The sequence below is a fragment of the Harpia harpyja genome, chromosome 13, assembly GCF_026419915.1.
Source record: "Harpia harpyja isolate bHarHar1 chromosome 13, bHarHar1 primary haplotype, whole genome shotgun sequence".
NCBI lineage: Eukaryota > Metazoa > Chordata > Aves > Accipitriformes > Accipitridae > Harpia > Harpia harpyja.
In genome coordinates this window covers 20,749,193-20,765,292 of record NC_068952.1, presented here as the reverse complement: position 1 = coordinate 20,765,292, position 16,100 = coordinate 20,749,193, and positions in this window count along the sequence as shown.

Below are 16,100 nucleotides of genomic sequence, written 5' to 3'. Positions count from 1 at the left end.
CCCACTGCTGTTGTGCCTGTAGATAGGGCACCAAGGGTAGGTGAATAGCAGCAACAGCTTTCAGGGCTGGGCCCTTCCTTGTGGGAGAAGGAGCCGGACGTTTGCCTTTTCGGCAAGAGGCTCTGCCGCGGCCGAGCGCCATGAGATCTTGCGTCTCTGGGAAAGCACAGATCCCCACTGCTGTTGTGCCTGTAGATAGTGCGCCAAGGGTAGGTGAAGACCAGCAAGAGCTTTCAGGGCTGGGCCCTTCCTTGTGGGAGAAGGAGCCGGACGTTTGCCTTTTCGGCAAGAGGCTCTGCCGCGGCCGAGCGCCATGAGATCTTGCGTCTCTGGGAAAGCACAGATCCCCACTGCTGTTGTGCCTGTAGATAGGGCACCAAGGGTAGGTGAATAGCAGCAACAGCTTTCAGGGCTGGGCCCTTCCTTGTGGGAGAAGGAGCCGGACGTTTGCCTTCTCGGCAAGAGGCTCTGCCGCGGCCGAGCGACATGAGATCTTGCGTCTCTGGGAAAGCACAGATCCCCACTGCTGTTGTGCCTGTCGATAGGGCGCCAAGGCACCGTGAAGAGCAGCAAGAGCTTTCAGGGCTGGGCCCTTCCTTGTGGGAGAAGGAGCCGGACGTTTGCCTTTTCGGCAAGAGGCTCTGCCGCGGCCGAGCGCCATGAGATCTTGCGTCTCTGGGAAAGCACAGATCCCCACTGCTGTTGTGCCTGTAGATAGTGCGCCAAGGGTAGGTGAAGACCAGCAAGAGCTTTCAGGGCTGGGCCCTTCCTTGTGGGAGAAGGAGCCGGACGTTTGCCTTTTCGGCAAGAGGCTCTGCCGCGGCCGAGCGCCATGAGATCTTGCGTCTCTGGGAAAGCACAGATCCCCACTGCTGTTGTGCCTGTAGATAGTGCGCCAAGGGTAGGTGAAGAGCAGCAAGAGCTTTCAGGGCTGGGCCCTTCCTTGTGGGAGAAGGAGCCGGACGTTTGCCTTTTCGGCAAGAGGCTCTGCCGCGGCCGAGCGCCATGAGATCTTGCGTCTCTGGGAAAGCACAGATCCCCACTGCTGCTGTGCCTGTAGATAGGGCGCCAAGGCACCGTGGAAGAGCAGCAAGAGCTTTCAGGGCTGGGCCCTTCCTTGTGGGAGAAGGAGCAGGACGTTTGCCTTTTCGGCAAGAGGCTCTGCCGCGGCCGAGCGCCATGAGATGTTGCGTCTCTGGGAAAGCACAGATCCCCACTGCTGTTGTGCCTGTAGATAGGGCACCAAGGGTAGGTGAATAGCAGCAACAGCTTTCAGGGCTGGGCCCTTCCTTGTGGGAGAAGGAGCCGGACGTTTGCCTTTTCGGCAAGAGGCTCTGCCGCGGCCGAGCGCCATGAGATCTTGCGTCTCTGGGAAAGCACAGATCCCCACTGCTGTTGTGCCTGTAGATAGTGCGCCAAGGGTAGGTGAAGAGCAGCAAGAGCTTTCAGGGCTGGGCACTTCCTTGTGGGAGAAGGAGCCGGACGTTTGCCTTCTCGGCAAGATGCTCTGCCGCGGCCGAGCGCCATGAGATGTTGCGTCTCTGGGAAAGCACAGATCCCCACTGCTGTTGTGCCTGTAGATAGGGCGCCAAGAGTAGGTGAAGAGCAGCAAGAGCTTTCAGGGCTGGGCCCTTCCTTGTGGGAGAAGGAGCCGGACGTTTGCCTTTTCGGCAAGAGGCTCTGCCGCGGGCCGAGCGCCATGAGATGTTGCGTCTCTGGGAAAGCACAGATCCCCACTGCTGTTGTGCCTGTAGATAGTGCGCCAAGGGTAGGTGAAGAGCAGCAACAGCTTTCAGGGCTGGGCCCTTCCTTGTGGGAGAAGGAGCCGGACGTTTGCCTTTTCGGCAAGAGGCTCTGCCGCGGCCGAGCGCCATGAGATGTTGCGTCTCTGGGAAAGCACAGATCCCCACTGCTGTTGTGTCTGTAGATAGGGCACCAAGGCACCGTGGAAGAGCAGCAAGAGCTTTCAGGGCTGGGCCCTTCCTTGTGGGAGAAGGAGCCGGACGTTTGCCTTTTCGGCAAGAGGCTCTGCCGCGGCCGAGCGACATGAGATGTTGCGTCTCTGGGAAAGCACAGATCCCCACTGCTGTTGTGCCTGTAGATAGGGTGCCAAGGCACCGTGAAGAGCAGCAAGAGGTTTCAGGGCTGGGCCCTTCCTTGTGGGAGAATGAGCAGGACTTTTGCCTTTTCGGCAGGAGGCTCAGCCGCGGCCGAGCGCCATGAGATGTTGCGTCTCTGGGAAAGCACAGATCCCCACTGCTGTTGTGGCTGTTTTTTGGGCACCAATTGTAGGTGAAGATCAGCAAGAGCTCTCAGGGCTGTGCCCTTCCTTGTGGGAGAAGGAGCCGGACGTTTGCCTTTTCGGCAAGAGGCTCTGCCGCGGCCGAGCGCCATGAGATCTTGCGTCTCTGGGAAAGCACAGATCCCCACTGCTGTTGTGCCTGTCGATAGGGCGCCAAGGCACCGTGAAGAGCAGCAAGAGCTTTCAGGGCTGGGCCCTTCCTTGTGGGAGAAGGAGCTGGACGTTTGCCTTTTCGGCAAGAGGCTCTGCCGCGGCCGAGCGCCATGAGATCTTGTGTCACTGGGAAAGCACAGATCCCCACTGCTGTTGTTCCTGTCGATAGGGCGCCAAGGCACCGTGAAGAGCAGCAAGAGCTTTCAGGGCTGGGCCCTTCCTTGTGGGAGAAGGAGCCGGACGTTTGCCTTCTCGGCAAGAGGCTCTGCCGCGGCCGAGGGCCATGAGATGTTGCGTCTCTGGGAAAGCACAGATCCCCACTGCTGTTGTGCCTGTAGATAGGGCGCCAAGGCACCGTGAAGAGCAGCAAGAGCTTTCAGGGCTGGGCCCTTCCTTGTGGGAGAAGGAGCCGGACATTTGCCTTTTCGGCAAGAGGCTCTGCCGCGGCCGAGCGCCATGAGATGTTGCGTCTCTGGGAAAGCACAGATCCCCACTGCTGTTGTGCCTGTAGATAGGGCACCAAGGGTAGGTGAAGAGCAGCAAGAGCTTTCAGGGCTGGGCCCTTCCTTGTGGGAGAAGGAGCCGGACGTTTGCCTTCTCGGCAAGAGGCTCTGCCGCGGCCGAGCGCCATGAGATGTTGCGTCTCTGGGAAAGCACAGATCCCCACTGCTGTTGTGCCTGTAGATAGGGCGCCAAGGCACCGTGGAAGAGCAGCAAGAGCTTTCAGGGCTGGGCCCTTCCTTGTGGGAGAAGGAGCCGGACGTTTGCCTTTTCGGCAAGAGGCTCTGCCGCGGCCGAGCGCCATGAGATCTTGCGTCTCTGGGAAAGCACAGATCCCCACTGCTGTTGTGCCTGTAGATAGTGCGCCAAGGGTAGGTGAAGAGCAGCAAGAGCTTTCAGGGCTGGGCCCTTCCTTGTGGGAGAAGGAGCCGGACGTTTGCCTTTTCGGGAAGAGGCTCTGCCGCGTCCGAGCGCCATGAGATGTTGCGTCTCTGGGAAAGCACAGATCCCCACTGCTGCTGTTCCTGTAGATAGGGCGCCAAGGCACCGTGAAGAGCAGCAAGAGCTTTCAGGGCTGGGCCCTTCCTTGTGGGAGAAGGAGCAGGACGTTTGCCTTTTCGGCAGGAGGCTCTGCCGCGGCCGAGCGCCATGAGATGTTGCGTCTCTGGGAAAGCACAGATCCCCACTGCTGTTGTGCCTGTTTTTTGGGCGCCAAGGGTAGGTGAAGAGCAGCAAGAGCTCTCAGGGCTGTGCCCTTCCTTGTGGGAGAAGGAGCCGGACGTTTGCCTTTTTGGCAAGAGGCTCTGCCGCGGCCGAGCGCCATGAGATCTTGTGTCTCTGGGAAAGCACAGATCCCCACTGCTGTTGTGCCTGTAGATAGGGCGCCAAGGCACCGTGAAGAGCAGCAAGAGCTTTCAGGGCTGGGCCCTTCCTTGTGGGAGAAGGAGCCGGACGTTTGCCTTCTCGGCAAGAGGCTCTGCCGCGGCCGAGCGCCATGAGATCTTGCGTCTCTGGGAAAGCACAGATCCCCACTGCTGTTGTGCCTGTAGATAGTGCGCCAAGGGTAGGTGAAGAGCAGCAAGAGTTTTCAGGGCTGGGCCCTTCCTTGTGGGAGAAGGAGCCGGACGTTTGCCTTTTCGGGAAGAGGCTCTGCCGCGTCCGAGCGCCATGAGATGTTGCGTCTCTGGGAAAGCACAGATCCCCACTGCTGCTGTTCCTGTAGATAGGGCGCCAAGGCACCGTGAAGAGCAGCAAGAGCTTTCAGGGCTGGGCCCTTCCTTGTGGGAGAAGGAGCAGGATGTTTGCCTTTTCGGCAGGAGGCTCTGCCGCGGCCGAGCGCCATGAGATGTTGCGTCTCTGGGAAAGCACAGATCCCCACTGCTGTTGTGCCTGTTTTTTGGGCGCCAAGGGTAGGTGAAGAGCAGCAAGAGCTCTCAGGGCTGTGCCCTTCCTTGTGGGAGAAGGAGCCGGACGTTTGCCTTTTTGGCAAGAGGCTCTGCCGCGGCCGAGCGCCATGAGATCTTGTGTCTCTGGGAAAGCACAGATCCCCACTGCTGTTGTGCCTGTAGATAGGGCGCCAAGGCACCGTGAAGAGCAGCAAGAGCTTTCAGGGCTGGGCCCTTCCTTGTGGGAGAAGGAGCCGGACGTTTGCCTTCTCGGCAAGAGGCTCTGCCGCGGCCGAGCGACATGAGATCTTGCGTCTCTGGGAAAGCACAGATCCCCACTGCTGTTGTGCCTGTAGATAGGGCGCCAAGGCACCGTGAAGAGCAGCAAGAGCTTTCAGGGCTGGGCCCTTCCTTGTGGGAGAAGGAGCCGGACGTTTGCCTTTTCGGCAAGAGGCTCTGCCGCGGCCGAGCGCCATGAGATCTTGCGTCTCTGGGAAAGCACAGATCCCCACTGCTGTTGTGCCTGTAGATAGTGCGCCAAGGGTAGGTGAAGACCAGCAAGAGCTTTCAGGGCTGGGCCCTTCCTTGTGGGAGAAGGAGCCGGACGTTTGCCTTTTCGGCAAGAGGCTCTGCCGCGGCCGAGCGCCATGAGATCTTGCGTCTCTGGGAAAGCACAGATCCCCACTGCTGTTGTGCCTGTAGATAGTGCGCCAAGGGTAGGTGAAGAGCAGCAAGAGCTTTCAGGGCTGGGCCCTTCCTTGTGGGAGAAGGAGCAGGACGTTTGCCTTTTCGGCAAGAGGCTCTGCCGCGGCCGAGCGCCATGAGATGTTGCGTCTCTGGGAAAGCACAGATCCCCACTGCTGCTGTGCCTGTAGATAGGGCGCCAAGGCACCGTGGAAGAGCAGCAAGAGCTTTCAGGGCTGGGCCCTTCCTTGTGGGAGAAGGAGCCGGACGTTTGCCTTTTCGGCAAGAGGCTCTGCCGCGGCAGAGCGCCATGAGATGTTGCGTCTCTGGGAAAGCACAGATCCCCACTGCTGTTGTGCCTGTAGATAGGGCACCAAGGGTAGGTGAATAGCAGCAACAGCTTTCAGGGCTGGGCCCTTCCTTGTGGGAGAAGGAGCCGGACGTTTGCCTTTTCGGCAAGAGGCTCTGCCGCGGCCGAGCGCCATGAGATCTTGCGTCTCTGGGAAAGCACAGATCCCCACTGCTGTTGTGCCTGTAGATAGTGCGCCAAGGGTAGGTGAAGAGCAGCAAGAGCTTTCAGGGCTGGGCACTTCCTTGTGGGAGAAGGAGCCGGACGTTTGCCTTCTCGGCAAGATGCTCTGCCGCGGCCGAGCGCCATGAGATGTTGCGTCTCTGGGAAAGCACAGATCCCCACTGCTGTTGTGCCTGTAGATAGGGCGCCAAGAGTAGGTGAAGAGCAGCAAGAGCTTTCAGGGCTGGGCCCTTCCTTGTGGGAGAAGGAGCCGGACGTTTGCCTTTTCGGCAAGAGGCTCTGCCGCGGCCGAGCGCCATGAGATGTTGCGTCTCTGGGAAAGCACAGATCCCCACTGCTGTTGTGCCTGTAGATAGTGCGCCAAGGGTAGGTGAAGAGCAGCAACAGCTTTCAGGGCTGGGCCCTTCCTTGTGGGAGAAGGAGCCGGACGTTTGCCTTTTTGGCAAGAGGCTCTGCCGCGGCCGAGCGCCATGAGATCTTGTGTCTCTGGGAAAGCACAGATCCCCACTGCTGTTGTGCCTGTAGATAGGGCGCCAAGGCACCGTGAAGAGCAGCAAGAGCTTTCAGGGCTGGGCCCTTCCTTGTGGGAGAAGGAGCCGGACGTTTGCCTTTTCGGCAAGAGGCTCTGCCGCGGCCGAGCGCCATGAGATCTTGTGTCACTGGGAAAGCACAGATCCCCACTGCTGTTGTTCCTGTCGATAGGGCGCCAAGGCACCGTGAAGAGCAGCAAGAGCTTTCAGGGCTGGGCCCTTCCTTGTGGGAGAAGGAGCCGGACGTTTGCCTTCTCGGCAAGAGGCTCTGCCGCGGCCGAGGGCCATGAGATTTTGCGTCTCTGGGAAAGCACAGATCCCCACTGCTGTTGTGCCTGTCGATAGGGCGCCAAGGCACCGTGAAGAGCAGCAAGAGCTTTCAGGGCTGGGCCCTTCCTTGTGGGAGAAGGAGCCGGACGTTTGCCTTTTCGGCAAGAGGCTCTGCCGCGGCCGAGCGCCATGAGATCTTGCGTCTCTGGGAAAGCACAGATCCCCACTGCTGTTGTGCCTGTAGATAGGGCGCCAAGGCACCATGGAAAAGCAGCAAGAGCTTTCAGGGCTGGGCCCTTCCTTGTGGGAGAAGGAGCCGGACGTTTGCCTTTTCGGCAAGAGGCTCTGCCGCGGCCGAGCGCCATGAGATCTTGCGTCTCTGGGAAAGCACAGATCCCCACTGCTGTTGTGCCTGCAGATAGTGCGCCAAGGGTAGGTGAAGAGCAGCAAGAGCTTTCAGGGCTGGGCCCTTCCTTGTGGGAGAAGGAGCCGGACGTTTGCCTTTTTGGCAAGAGGCTCTGCCGCGGCCGAGCGCCATGAGATCTTGCGTCTCTGGGAAAGCACAGATCCCCACTGCTGTTGTGCCTGTAGATAGGGCGCCAAGGCACCGTGAAGAGCAGCAAGAGCTTTCAGGGCTGGGCCCTTCCTTGTGGGAGAAGGAGCCGGACGTTTGCCTTTTCGGCAAGAGGCTCTGCCGCGGCCGAGCGCCATGAGATCTTGCGTCTCTGGGAAAGCACAGATCCCCACTGCTGTTGTGCCTGTAGATAGTGCGCCAAGGGTAGGTGAAGAGCAGCAACAGCTTTCAGGGCTGGGCCCTTCCTTGTGGGAGAAGGAGCCGGACGTTTGCCTTTTTGGCAAGAGGCTCTGCCGCGGCCGAGCGCCATGAGATCTTGCGTCTCTGGGAAAGCACAGATCCCCACTGCTGTTGTGCCTGTAGATAGGGCGCCAAGGCACCGTGAAGAGCAGCAAGAGCTTTCAGGGCTGGGCCCTTCCTTGTGGGAGAAGGAGCCGGACGTTTGCCTTTTCGGCAAGAGGCTCTGCCGCGGCCGAGCGCCATGAGATCTTGTGTCACTGGGAAAGCACAGATCCCCACTGCTGTTGTTCCTGTCGATAGGGCTCCAAGGCACCGTGAAGAGCAGCAACAGCTTTCAGGGCTGGGCCCTTCCTTGTGGGAGAAGGAGCCGGACGTTTGCCTTCTCGGCAAGAGGCTCTGCCGCGGCCGAGGGCCATGAGATGTTGCGTCTCTGGGAAAGCACAGATCCCCACTGCTGTTGTGCCTGTCGATAGGGCGCCAAGGCACCGTGAAGAGCAGCAAGAGCTTTCAGGGCTGGGCCCTTCCTTGTGGGAGAAGGAGCCGGACGTTTGCCTTTTCGGCAAGAGGCTCTGCCGCGGCCGAGCGCCATGAGATCTTGCGTCTCTGGGAAAGCACAGATCCCCACTGCTGTTGTGGCTGTCGATAGGGCGCCAAGGCACCGTGAAGAGCAGCAAGAGCTTTCAGGGCTGGGCCCTTCCTTGTGGGAGAAGGAGCCGGACGTTTGCCTTTTCGGCAAGAGGCTCTGCCGCGGCCGAGCGCCATGAGATCTTGCGTCTCTGGGAAAGCACAGATCCCCACTGCTGTTGTGCCTGTAGATAGGGCACCAAGGGTAGGTGAAGAGCAGCAAGAGCTTTCAGGGCTGGGCCCTTCCTTGTGGGAGAAGGAGCCGGACGTTTGCCTTTTCGGCAAGAGGCTCTGCCGCGTCCGAGCGCCATGAGATGTTGCGTCTCTGGGAAAGCACAGATCCCCACTGCTGCTGTGCCTGTAGATAGGGCGCCAAGGCACCGTGAAGAGCAGCAAGAGCTTTCAGGGCTGGGCCCTTCCTTGTGGGAGAAGGAGCAGGACGTTTGCCTTTTCGGCAGGAGGCTCTGCCGTGGCCGAGCGCCATGAGATGTTGCGTCTCTGGGAAAGCACAGATCCCCACTGCTGTTGTGCCTGTTTTTTGGGCGCCAAGGGTAGGTGAAGAGCAGCAAGAGCTCTCAGGGCTGTGCCCTTCCTTGTGGGAGAAGGAGCCGGACGTTTGCCTTTTTGGCAAGAGGCTCTGCCGCGGCCGAGAGCCATGAGATCTTGTGTCACTGGGAAAGCACAGATCCCCACTGCTGTTGTGCCTGTAGATAGGGCGCCAAGGCACCGTGAAGAGCAGCAAGAGCTTTCAGGGCTGGGCCCTTCCTTGTGGGAGAAGGAGCCGGACGTTTGCCTTTTCGGCAAGAGGCTCTGCCGCGGCCGAGCGCCATGAGATGTTGCGTCTCTGGGAAAGCACAGATCCCCACTGCTGTTGTGCCTGTAGATAGTGCGCCAAGGGTAGGTGAAGAGCAGCAACAGCTTTCAGGGCTGGGCCCTTCCTTGTGGGAGAAGGAGCCGGACGTTTGCCTTTTTGGCAAGAGGCTCTGCCGCGGCCGAGCGCCATGAGATCTTGCGTCTCTGGGAAAGCACAGATCCCCACTGCTGTTGTGCCTGTAGATAGGGCGCCAAGGCACCGTGAAGAGCAGCAAGAGCTTTCAGGGCTGGGCCCTTCCTTGTGGGAGAAGGAGCCGGACGTTTGCCTTTTCGGCAAGAGGCTCTGCCGCGGCCGAGCGCCATGAGATCTTGTGTCACTGGGAAAGCACAGATCCCCACTGCTGTTGTTCCTGTCGATAGGGCGCCAAGGCACCGTGAAGAGCAGCAAGAGCTTTCAGGGCTGGGCCCTTCCTTGTGGGAGAAGGAGCCGGACGTTTGCCTTCTCGGCAAGAGGCTCTGCCGCGGCCGAGGGCCATGAGATTTTGCGTCTCTGGGAAAGCACAGATCCCCACTGCTGTTGTGCCTGTCGATAGGGCGCCAAGGCACCGTGAAGAGCAGCAAGAGCTTTCAGGGCTGGGCCCTTCCTTGTGGGAGAAGGAGCCGGACGTTTGCCTTTTCGGCAAGAGGCTCTGCCGCGGCCGAGCGCCATGAGATCTTGCGTCTCTGGGAAAGCACAGATCCCCACTGCTGTTGTGCCTGTAGATAGGGCGCCAAGGCACCATGGAAAAGCAGCAAGAGCTTTCAGGGCTGGGCCCTTCCTTGTGGGAGAAGGAGCCGGACGTTTGCCTTTTCGGCAAGAGGCTCTGCCGCGGCCGAGCGCCATGAGATCTTGCGTCTCTGGGAAAGCACAGATCCCCACTGCTGTTGTGCCTGCAGATAGTGCGCCAAGGGTAGGTGAAGAGCAGCAAGAGCTTTCAGGGCTGGGCCCTTCCTTGTGGGAGAAGGAGCCGGACGTTTGCCTTTTTGGCAAGAGGCTCTGCCGCGGCCGAGCGCCATGAGATCTTGCGTCTCTGGGAAAGCACAGATCCCCACTGCTGTTGTGCCTGTAGATAGGGCGCCAAGGCACCGTGAAGAGCAGCAAGAGCTTTCAGGGCTGGGCCCTTCCTTGTGGGAGAAGGAGCCGGACGTTTGCCTTTTCGGCAAGAGGCTCTGCCGCGGCCGAGCGCCATGAGATCTTGCGTCTCTGGGAAAGCACAGATCCCCACTGCTGTTGTGCCTGTAGATAGTGCGCCAAGGGTAGGTGAAGAGCAGCAACAGCTTTCAGGGCTGGGCCCTTCCTTGTGGGAGAAGGAGCCGGACGTTTGCCTTTTTGGCAAGAGGCTCTGCCGCGGCCGAGCGCCATGAGATCTTGCGTCTCTGGGAAAGCACAGATCCCCACTGCTGTTGTGCCTGTAGATAGGGCGCCAAGGCACCGTGAAGAGCAGCAAGAGCTTTCAGGGCTGGGCCCTTCCTTGTGGGAGAAGGAGCCGGACGTTTGCCTTTTCGGCAAGAGGCTCTGCCGCGGCCGAGCGCCATGAGATCTTGTGTCACTGGGAAAGCACAGATCCCCACTGCTGTTGTTCCTGTCGATAGGGCTCCAAGGCACCGTGAAGAGCAGCAACAGCTTTCAGGGCTGGGCCCTTCCTTGTGGGAGAAGGAGCCGGACGTTTGCCTTCTCGGCAAGAGGCTCTGCCGCGGCCGAGGGCCATGAGATGTTGCGTCTCTGGGAAAGCACAGATCCCCACTGCTGTTGTGCCTGTCGATAGGGCGCCAAGGCACCGTGAAGAGCAGCAAGAGCTTTCAGGGCTGGGCCCTTCCTTGTGGGAGAAGGAGCCGGACGTTTGCCTTTTCGGCAAGAGGCTCTTCCGCGGGCCGAGCGCCATGAGATCTTGCGTCTCTGGGAAAGCACAGATCCCCACTGCTGTTGTGGCTGTCGATAGGGCGCCAAGGCACCGTGAAGAGCAGCAAGAGCTTTCAGGGCTGGGCCCTTCCTTGTGGGAGAAGGAGCCGGACGTTTGCCTTTTCGGCAAGAGGCTCTGCCGCGGCCGAGCGCCATGAGATCTTGCGTCTCTGGGAAAGCACAGATCCCCACTGCTGTTGTGCCTGTAGATAGGGCACCAAGGGTAGGTGAAGAGCAGCAAGAGCTTTCAGGGCTGGGCCCTTCCTTGTGGGAGAAGGAGCCGGACGTTTGCCTTTTCGGCAAGAGGCTCTGCCGCGTCCGAGCGCCATGAGATGTTGCGTCTCTGGGAAAGCACAGATCCCCACTGCTGCTGTGCCTGTAGATAGGGCGCCAAGGCACCGTGAAGAGCAGCAAGAGCTTTCAGGGCTGGGCCCTTCCTTGTGGGAGAAGGAGCAGGACGTTTGCCTTTTCGGCAGGAGGCTCTGCCGTGGCCGAGCGCCATGAGATGTTGCGTCTCTGGGAAAGCACAGATCCCCACTGCTGTTGTGCCTGTTTTTTGGGCGCCAAGGGTAGGTGAAGAGCAGCAAGAGCTCTCAGGGCTGTGCCCTTCCTTGTGGGAGAAGGAGCCGGACGTTTGCCTTTTTGGCAAGAGGCTCTGCCGCGGCCGAGAGCCATGAGATCTTGTGTCACTGGGAAAGCACAGATCCCCACTGCTGTTGTGCCTGTAGATAGGGCGCCAAGGCACCGTGAAGAGCAGCAAGAGCTTTCAGGGCTGGGCCCTTCCTTGTGGGAGAAGGAGCCGGACGTTTGCCTTCTCGGCAAGAGGCTCTGCCGCGGCCGAGCGCCATGAGATCTTGCGTCTCTGGGAAAGCACAGATCCCCACTGCTGTTGTGCCTGTAGATAGGGCGCCAAGGCACCGTGAAGAGCAGCAAGAGCTTTCAGGGCTGGGCCCTTCCTTGTGGGAGAAGGAGCCGGACGTTTGCCTTTTCGGCAAGAGGCTCTGCCGCGGCCGAGCGCCATGAGATCTTGCGTCTCTGGGAAAGCACAGATCCCCACTGCTGTTGTGCCTGTAGATAGTGCGCCAAGGGTAGGTGAAGAGCAGCAAGAGCTTTCAGGGCTGGGCCCTTCCTTGTGGGAGAAGGAGCCGGACGTTTGCCTTTTCGGCAAGAGGCTCTGCCGCGGCCGAGCGCCATGAGATCTTGCGTCTCTGGGAAAGCACAGATCCCCACTGCTGTTGTGCCTGTAGATAGTGCGCCAAGGGTAGGTGAAGAGCAGCAAGAGCTTTCAGGGCTGGGCCCTTCCTTGTGGGAGAAGGAGCCGGACGTTTGCCTTTTCGGCAAGAGGCTCTGCCGCGGCCGAGCGCCATGAGATCTTGCGTCTCTGGGAAAGCACAGATCCCCACTGCTGCTGTGCCTGTAGATAGGGCGCCAAGGCACCGTGGAAGAGCAGCAAGAGCTTTCAGGGCTGGGCCCTTCCTTGTGGGAGAAGGAGCAGGACGTTTGCCTTTTCGGCAAGAGGCTCTGCCGCGGCCGAGCGCCATGAGATGTTGCGTCTCTGGGAAAGCACAGATCCCCACTGCTGTTGTGCCTGTAGATAGGGCACCAAGGGTAGGTGAATAGCAGCAACAGCTTTCAGGGCTGGGCCCTTCCTTGTGGGAGAAGGAGCCGGACGTTTGCCTTTTCGGCAAGAGGCTCTGCCGCGGCCGAGCGCCATGAGATCTTGCGTCTCTGGGAAAGCACAGATCCCCACTGCTGTTGTGCCTGTAGATAGTGCGCCAAGGGTAGGTGAAGAGCAGCAAGAGCTTTCAGGGCTGGGCACTTCCTTGTGGGAGAAGGAGCCGGACGTTTGCCTTCTCGGCAAGATGCTCTGCCGCGGCCGAGCGCCATGAGATGTTGCGTCTCTGGGAAAGCACAGATCCCCACTGCTGTTGTGCCTGTAGATAGGGCGCCAAGAGTAGGTGAAGAGCAGCAAGAGCTTTCAGGGCTGGGCCCTTCCTTGTGGGAGAAGGAGCCGGACGTTTGCCTTTTCGGCAAGAGGCTCTGCCGCGGCCGAGCGCCATGAGATGTTGCGTCTCTGGGAAAGCACAGATCCCCACTGCTGTTGTGCCTGTAGATAGTGCGCCAAGGGTAGGTGAAGAGCAGCAACAGCTTTCAGGGCTGGGCCCTTCCTTGTGGGAGAAGGAGCCGGACGTTTGCCTTTTTGGCAAGAGGCTCTGCCGCGGCCGAGCGCCATGAGATGTTGCGTCTCTGGGAAAGCACAGATCCCCACTGCTGTTGTGCCTGTAGATAGTGCGCCAAGGGTAGGTGAAGAGCAGCAAGAGCTTTCCGGGCTGGGCCCTTCCTTGTGGGAGAAGGAGCCGGACGTTTGCCTTTTCGGCAAGAGGCTCTGCCGCGGCCGAGCGCCATGAGATCTTGTGTCACTGGGAAAGCACAGATCCCCACTGCTGTTGTTCCTGTCGATAGGGCGCAAAGGCACCGTGAAGAGCAGCAAGAGCTTTCAGGGCTGGGCCCTTCCTTGTGGGAGAAGGAGCCGGACGTTTGCCTTCTCGGCAAGAGGCTCTGCCGCGGCCGAGGGCCATGAGATGTTGCGTCTCTGGGAAAGCACAGATCCCCACTGCTGTTGTGCCTGTCGATAGGGCGCCAAGGCACCGTGAAGAGCAGCAAGAGCTTTCAGGGCTGGGCCCTTCCTTGTGGGAGAAGGAGCTGGACGTTTGCCTTTTCGGCAAGAGGCTCTGCCGCGGCCGAGCGCCATGAGATCTTGCGTCTCTGGGAAAGCACAGATCCCCACTGCTGTTGTGCCTGTAGATAGGGCGCCAAGGCACCGTGAAGAGCAGCAAGAGCTTTCAGGGCTGGGCCCTTCCTTGTGGGAGAAGGAGCCGGACGTTTGCCTTTTCGGCAAGAGGCTCTGCCGCGGCCGAGCGCCATGAGATCTTGTGTCACTGGGAAAGCACAGATCCCCACTGCTGTTGTTCCTGTCGATAGGGCGCCAAGGCACCGTGAAGAGCAGCAAGAGCTTTCAGGGCTGGGCCCTTCCTTGTGGGAGAAGGAGCCGGACGTTTGCCTTCTCGGCAAGAGGCTCTGCCGCGGCCGAGGGCCATGAGATTTTGCGTCTCTGGGAAAGCACAGATCCCCACTGCTGTTGTGCCTGTCGATAGGGCGCCAAGGCACCGTGAAGAGCAGCAAGAGCTTTCAGGGCTGGGCCCTTCCTTGTGGGAGAAGGAGCCGGACGTTTGCCTTTTCGGCAAGAGGCTCTGCCGCGGCCGAGCGCCATGAGATCTTGCGTCTCTGGGAAAGCACAGATCCCCACTGCTGTTGTGCCTGTAGATAGGGCGCCAAGGCACCATGGAAAAGCAGCAAGAGCTTTCAGGGCTGGGCCCTTCCTTGTGGGAGAAGGAGCCGGACGTTTGCCTTTTCGGCAAGAGGCTCTGCCGCGGCCGAGCGCCATGAGATCTTGCGTCTCTGGGAAAGCACAGATCCCCACTGCTGTTGTGCCTGCAGATAGTGCGCCAAGGGTAGGTGAAGAGCAGCAAGAGCTTTCAGGGCTGGGCCCTTCCTTGTGGGAGAAGGAGCCGGACGTTTGCCTTTTTGGCAAGAGGCTCTGCCGCGGCCGAGCGCCATGAGATCTTGCGTCTCTGGGAAAGCACAGATCCCCACTGCTGTTGTGCCTGTAGATAGGGCGCCAAGGCACCGTGAAGAGCAGCAAGAGCTTTCAGGGCTGGGCCCTTCCTTGTGGGAGAAGGAGCCGGACGTTTGCCTTTTCGGCAAGAGGCTCTGCCGCGGCCGAGCGCCATGAGATCTTGCGTCTCTGGGAAAGCACAGATCCCCACTGCTGTTGTGCCTGTAGATAGTGCGCCAAGGGTAGGTGAAGAGCAGCAACAGCTTTCAGGGCTGGGCCCTTCCTTGTGGGAGAAGGAGCCGGACGTTTGCCTTTTTGGCAAGAGGCTCTGCCGCGGCCGAGCGCCATGAGATCTTGCGTCTCTGGGAAAGCACAGATCCCCACTGCTGTTGTGCCTGTAGATAGGGCGCCAAGGCACCGTGAAGAGCAGCAAGAGCTTTCAGGGCTGGGCCCTTCCTTGTGGGAGAAGGAGCCGGACGTTTGCCTTTTCGGCAAGAGGCTCTGCCGCGGCCGAGCGCCATGAGATCTTGTGTCACTGGGAAAGCACAGATCCCCACTGCTGTTGTTCCTGTCGATAGGGCTCCAAGGCACCGTGAAGAGCAGCAACAGCTTTCAGGGCTGGGCCCTTCCTTGTGGGAGAAGGAGCCGGACGTTTGCCTTCTCGGCAAGAGGCTCTGCCGCGGCCGAGGGCCATGAGATGTTGCGTCTCTGGGAAAGCACAGATCCCCACTGCTGTTGTGCCTGTCGATAGGGCGCCAAGGCACCGTGAAGAGCAGCAAGAGCTTTCAGGGCTGGGCCCTTCCTTGTGGGAGAAGGAGCCGGACGTTTGCCTTTTCGGCAAGAGGCTCTTCCGCGGCCGAGCGCCATGAGATCTTGCGTCTCTGGGAAAGCACAGATCCCCACTGCTGTTGTGGCTGTCGATAGGGCGCCAAGGCACCGTGAAGAGCAGCAAGAGCTTTCAGGGCTGGGCCCTTCCTTGTGGGAGAAGGAGCCGGACGTTTGCCTTTTCGGCAAGAGGCTCTGCCGCGGCCGAGCGCCATGAGATCTTGCGTCTCTGGGAAAGCACAGATCCCCACTGCTGTTGTGCCTGTAGATAGGGCACCAAGGGTAGGTGAAGAGCAGCAAGAGCTTTCAGGGCTGGGCCCTTCCTTGTGGGAGAAGGAGCCGGACGTTTGCCTTTTCGGCAAGAGGCTCTGCCGCGTCCGAGCGCCATGAGATGTTGCGTCTCTGGGAAAGCACAGATCCCCACTGCTGCTGTGCCTGTAGATAGGGCGCCAAGGCACCGTGAAGAGCAGCAAGAGCTTTCAGGGCTGGGCCCTTCCTTGTGGGAGAAGGAGCAGGACGTTTGCCTTTTCGGCAGGAGGCTCTGCCGTGGCCGAGCGCCATGAGATGTTGCGTCTCTGGGAAAGCACAGATCCCCACTGCTGTTGTGCCTGTTTTTTGGGCGCCAAGGGTAGGTGAAGAGCAGCAAGAGCTCTCAGGGCTGTGCCCTTCCTTGTGGGAGAAGGAGCCGGACGTTTGCCTTTTTGGCAAGAGGCTCTGCCGCGGCCGAGAGCCATGAGATCTTGTGTCACTGGGAAAGCACAGATCCCCACTGCTGTTGTGCCTGTAGATAGGGCGCCAAGGCACCGTGAAGAGCAGCAAGAGCTTTCAGGGCTGGGCCCTTCCTTGTGGGAGAAGGAGCCGGACGTTTGCCTTCTCGGCAAGAGGCTCTGCCGCGGCCGAGCGCCATGAGATCTTGCGTCTCTGGGAAAGCACAGATCCCCACTGCTGTTGTGCCTGTAGATAGGGCGCCAAGGCACCGTGAAGAGCAGCAAGAGCTTTCAGGGCTGGGCCCTTCCTTGTGGGAGAAGGAGCCGGACGTTTGCCTTTTCGGCAAGAGGCTCTGCCGCGGCCGAGCGCCATGAGATCTTGCGTCTCTGGGAAAGCACAGATCC